Genomic DNA, 6,000 nt, shown 5'->3' with positions numbered 1-6,000 from the left:
GTTGATGGTCATAGTTTTTGAACGTAGCCAAGTTTGAAAGCAGTTCACAGCCCAGACTGTTTGCTTCACAGTGTTTGCTTCGTTTCTGTTTTTCTCCAAATCGTCAAGTCCTGCAGGTGAAATGTGAGCAAACCTGGAGGTTTCCGTAGAAGAATGTTGCTCCCCTTCGTCCTCTTCTGACGAGCATTCATAGTTTAAATCAAAAGTTATGTTAGGAAAAAAATCCATCTTTGCGCTCTCGGTTACGCTTTGAATGACGTTCAATGTAACGTGGCTGGTGTTTGTTTTGTTGATTAGAGCAGCTGTGAAGCGTGTTGATTAGAGCAGCTGTGAAGCGGAGTGATATAGCCTACCCTACACACAGTGAAGCGCCAGTGCATTATCGTGAAATATAGGCACTCGTAAGATCCCTCTTGTCCAATCAAATTGCTCGGCCGGAACTACCTGTTGTATTAACTACAATGTAATAAGACCTGTTGTATTAACCTACAAACGATTGGTAGATGTATCTATAATGAGCGCTGTGTTTTGGATATGTCTGATGCACATGGACAACCTGGCATTTACACAAATGAATTGGAGGGAATGAAAGAAGCAACACTGATTGGTTGTGTGGATGTTAACGGCCTCACCAAGCTCACCACGTCTTTGAATCATTTAATTAATTCATCCTGTTATATAGCCAATAGCCAGCAAGTGCTTTGAGAAGCTGGTCATATCAAAGATCCGCCCCACACTCCCCCCGGACCACGACCCGCTGCAATTTGCATACCGCCCCAACAGGAGCACAGCGGATGCAGTAGCACACGTGCTCCACACCGCCCTGTCCCACCTGGAGGGGAAGGACACCTATGTAAGAATGCTGTTCGTGGACTACAGCTCAGCATTCAACACCATAGTACCCTCCAGGCTGGTAAGCAAACTAAGGGATCTGGGACTAAACACGGCAATGTGCGACTGGATCCAGGATTTCCTGACAGACCGCCGCCAGGTGGTGAGGGTGGGCAACCTCACCTCCTCCCCACTGACCATTAGCATAGGAGCGCCCCAGGGGTGCGTCTCCAGCCCCTTCTGGTACGACCTCTACACCCACGACTGCGTGGCGACTCAAACTTCAAACACAATTGTGAAGTTTGCAGACGACACAGCGGTCGTGGGGCTGATCTCGGGGGGCGACGAGACGGCCTACAGAGAGGAGGTGGGGGTACTGGAACAATGGTGCCAGGACAACCACCTCTCACTGAACATCTCCAAGACCAAGGAGATCATTGTAGACTACAGGAGAGGGGGGGGCGCACACCCCCCAATCACCATCAACGGCACAGTGGTGGAAAGGGTGGACAGCTTCAAGTACCTGGGAGTCAACATCCACCAGGACCTGACCTGGGCCGGCCACACCGCCACTGTTGTCAAAAAGGCCCAACAGCGACTACACGGACTCAGGCGCCTGAAGAAATTCGGGCTGAGGAAAGAAATCCTCGGGGACTTCTACAGAGGCACCATTGAAAGCCTGCTGACTGGCTGCTTCACCACCTGGTACGGGAACTGTACCACCATGGACCGCAGAGCGCTACGGAGGGTGAGGCGCGCGGCCCAGCACGTAACAGGAGGTGAACTGCCAGAACTGCACGAACTGTACAACCAGCGGTGCCTCAGGAGGTCCCTGAAGATCATCAAAGACACAAACCATCCCCACAACAGCCTGTTCTCCCTGCTACCCTCAGGGAGGAGATACAGGGTTCCAAAAACACGCACAAATCGCTTGAGGAACAGTTTCTTCCTGCAGGCCACGAGACTCCTAAATATGCACAAATAGTGCAGTAGTCGTACCGTACTGCAGCTGCTACTATTACGGATGCCTAACGTTTAATTGTAAATTTAAGTGTATGTTTAATAAGGTGCCTAACGTTTAATTGTAAATTTAAGTGTATGTTTAATAAGGTACATGCTATTTGCACATGTATGTATAAAACGTCGAATTTGGAATGTCTGAACACGTCTAACGTATGCACATGACATGTGCACCTATGTGCAATGAATATGCCACTGTCGTATAAGCCACCGACTTGTCTTATTGCTTATAGATGCCTATTTCTTATTGCCTTATTGCTGTCTTATTGCTTATTGATGCCTATTTCTTATTGCCTATTACTTATTGCTTGTTGCCTATTTGTACTATGTCGTAAACGGAGTCCACTGCACAAGAATTTCACACGTGGTACTTGTACCATGGAGTGACAATAAAAATCTTGAATCTTGAATCTTGAATCTTAGTTAATCCTGCATGAATCACTGTTGCTGCACGAGCACAAGTGACATTCTGCACATCACGGAGAATAACCCATTAATTTCCGCTGCGCCCCTCTGTGTGTGTGTGCGTGTGTGTGTGTGTGTGTGAGAGAGAGAGAGAGAGAGAGCGAGGATGTGACAGTTATAGAACACAGTGTTATTGGTATGCGATGGTGTTGATGTGATGTATGATGCGATGGTGTGGAGATCGCATCACATTACGCATGGAGATTACAGTATCCATTGCACAATTTCATTCAAATTAGCATATGCCATTTGTTTTGGAATCTACAGATTTGCCTGTTCACGTTAGTTTCCAGACCAATACAACGATGCCTGGGCGCCGGGTCAAGTGAGGCTGACCGAGAGAGAGGGTTGTTCAGCTACCAGGTGGACAGTGGGCCGTCCAGGTGAAAGAATGCCTCCCTTTCTAACAGTCACTGGATGCTAATTCCCAGTCCCAAACTGATATACCATTTATGTGTGCTATATGGTTAGCATGGAAGATGTATGTTTCACCCCTAGACAACAAACGATGCCAAAATTACTTAATGAAAATATATACATCCATTTGCGACCGTAACATTTGAGGCCTCGTCCGAATGGCGCATCGTCTCCAGAGTCTCCACCCTAGAAATCGAGCGTGTGAGCTACTCAGTGACATCATCACTGATTTGTGACCCATATTGTGACATCATAAATCCCAGTACATGTTGAGCCCATGGCACATTGTCTCCAGAGTCATTAAAATTGTCTAAGGCGGGCAGTGTTAGCGAATCGTGACATCATCAGCGATTTGTAACACAAACCGTGACATAATCAAATCCAACAACATGTTCCGCCCATGGCGCATCGTCTCTAGAGTCTCTTAGAATTGCTAGCATCATTAAAATGCCTCCATCATCTCCAGTCTCTCCTCCCTATACTCGAGAGTTAAATTAGATTGTAGTTTGCAGGCTGCCAGGTTGGGTTGGGGTCACCATTGTCACATATTTTAACGGGGCGAGCTGGCTCTCTTAACGGTTTGGTTTGGTGCCGGCCTTTAAAAAGCCTGACCCACGCAGAACATAAACATTCTAAATTGCCCCTATACTTCCTGTTGCAGTGTTTGCTAATACAATAGCTGGCAGCAACACAGTTCTGTGAAAACTGTCTATATTGAGGTTGTCAAGTCACCTATTTAAGACTGAATGGATTGAAGAGGAAGGAAGTGGATTTCCTTGATTTCCTTTAAAAAGAGCTCAGGAGAGACAGAGGAGACGAATGGGAGATTCTACAATAAGAAAGTGAGTCAAGTGGAACACAGTCAAATGCTGCTGTGAGCTCGTAATGGATTTTGATGAATGAAGCCAATGTGCTCAATCAAAGTGTGGAACGTAGCGTATTGGCTGCTTTTGACCATGTTTTAATGTGAAGTGAACTATCAACTAACATGATGCTGATCATCATCTTAAATAATCTTAACAACAGTAAATTGCTGAAAGCCAAACTGCATAGATCACCTTTATTTTTTCACCATTCTCTCTCTCTCTATTGGAATCAATGGAGAAATGTCTCTCTGCTGCTTCTGACTTTTGTTCATCAAAAAAGAAAAGAAAAATACCGCTTGAATTTCAGGATGTTTTTCTCTCTGTGGTGATCTGACCTGGGACTGACGTTTGAATGCAAGTTAAATAAATAAATAAATACTGAGGCGGGCATTTATTTTTCAAAACGTGTAGCGACATCCGGCCAGTAAAAGGGAACTGTGTCTATATGGGACTTGGCTTTTAATTGAAGTTTTATGGTATTAACACATTGACTGCCAGACGTTTTTCTTTGCTGTAGCTAGCTTCTGCCAAGCCGTTTTTTGAGGATTATGGCTCATTTTATAAGAGCCGAGGATTCGTTTCAGCTTGGAGTTTGTGAACATACAATATCTCAAAAGTACTAATAGAATGTGTACTTTCTCTGTCTAAAAGAGTTAGTTTGTAGAGTTAGTAGTTATGTAAGCATTAGCAGTTGAATACAGCATGGTTTTAGCGTGAAAAAGAATATTCAGAGATAAACGGCTTTTTGTGAAATTGGATGGGACGGTCACTTTAACCATTCATTTTTGGCTCTCTCTCTCTCTCTCTCCCTCCCCCTCTCGCTCTCTCTCTCTCTCTCCCTCCCTCTCGCTCTCCCTCCCTCTCTCTCTCTCTCTCTCCCTCCCTCTCGAGTTGCTTCAACTCCGCCCTCCGTGGGCGGACAAGCTTGTCACCAGTCAGTGCTTTGCTGCTGCATGTCTGGGCCGCTGTTTGAGGAAGTCGGGAGGGACTCGCTCGTTTGGAGTTTTGGTTGAGAGAAGCTTTTGCGATTCTGGTCATATTTATGCTGCGTGTTTCAAAGTGTGTTCCTGCACCTGTAATCTATCACCCGATCATAGTAGATCGGCTGAATCTATTATGTAAATTTGCAATCCCGCATCGCCAGCAATCAGCGCGAAAAGGAGAATGGCTGGGCTGAGAATGGCTTGACAAGTTAAAAAAATGCTTTCCTTCCTCTAGCAAGGAGAGCACTGTTGCCACTTAGTGGGTCGGTGGAATGGGTTGTAAACGTTCGGTGGCTCCAATAATTATATAAGAGATGTAAAAGGCTTAGATGCACAACCCACCGTCAAAAAAAAAAAATCGATGCCAAAAACGTGTAAACACGTTGTTGGCAGGGAACAGCTGGATTCTGAAAACGTGTTCATACGTTGTTGGCAGTGAATGAGTTAACAGACTGACTGTTCATTTCTTCAATTTCATCATAACACATTTTGTTTCAGCCATCTTGTTTCAGAATAGGTTGAATGAATAGATGTCACACATGAGCTTTCTATTTCAATAGAAACTGAATCAAACTAAATACACACTTACACTTCCTCAGGCCTGGTTTCAACCACTGCACTGCATCATGGTCCACACTGTGGGGGAGGGGGGTAAATAAAGTCAGACAGCATCATCTCTTTGATCATGAACAAATAACCTTCATAACCTTCCATAGGAGGGATTTTCCAGACGCTGTGATTCATATCATCCATTCAACATCAAACAATAATATTCCTCAGCTTCAACTTTATGAATCAGAGTCAATGGGCCTGTTCAGATAGCTCTACACAGCGTACTTTTGATACTCCAATTGAAGAGGTAGTGTGTTCACACTGTACACACTATATTAATTTTGTGTAGGCGAGATATTCGCACAGACCGGGGACTTACTCGATATACTCATCTCCCCCATAATGCATTGTGACTCTTCAGGTGGAGACTGAAGTCATTGTCCAACACGGTATATTTTTTACATTTTTCACACACTATTTCATCATTAAATTCACTTCTGTCACTATTTGAGGTGGATAACCAGGTGTAAATTAATTTGACAGCGCCAGCATTATGAAAATCTGGGGGGGGAGGGGGCACCTTCTGTGTCGCAATTTTGTTAGGGCACAAGACCACATGCCAGGACACAAAGGCCATTGTTTTATTGACATCATGAAGAGTGATTTTTCTGAAACGTGTGTTAAAATGAGCCAATGACACATCCTTTGCATAAGGCAGGTTACATTAGCAGGCTGGTAGCAGGGCACTGCCAAGGTGGCCTTAGGGATCTCAGGGCATCATGGCCAGTGGGAGGGGCTTAATTCCCAACATGTCTCCGTTAGATAACTGCAACTGTAAATGTGTAACGTTAACAGTGATGAATAAC

The 6,000-nt window shown here is 44.9% G+C and overlaps 1 protein-coding gene across 1 annotated transcript in view; it reads right to left on the bottom strand.

The window, feature by feature from the left end:
- LOC310791582 (NLR family CARD domain-containing protein 3-like) overlaps positions 1-6,000 on the bottom strand; it is a gene marked incomplete at both ends in the record, with an annotated part of 77,382 nt that overhangs the window by 33,352 nt on the left and 38,030 nt on the right. The gene's annotated exons all lie outside the window — the stretch shown is intronic.

Source organism: Poromitra crassiceps, assembly GCF_964638095.1.
Source record: "Poromitra crassiceps genome assembly, chromosome: 16".
NCBI classification, from domain to species: domain Eukaryota; kingdom Metazoa; phylum Chordata; class Actinopteri; order Beryciformes; family Melamphaidae; genus Poromitra; species Poromitra crassiceps.
Note: the sequence above shows the minus strand (reverse complement) of the source record. Positions and strands in the feature narration are given on the sequence as shown.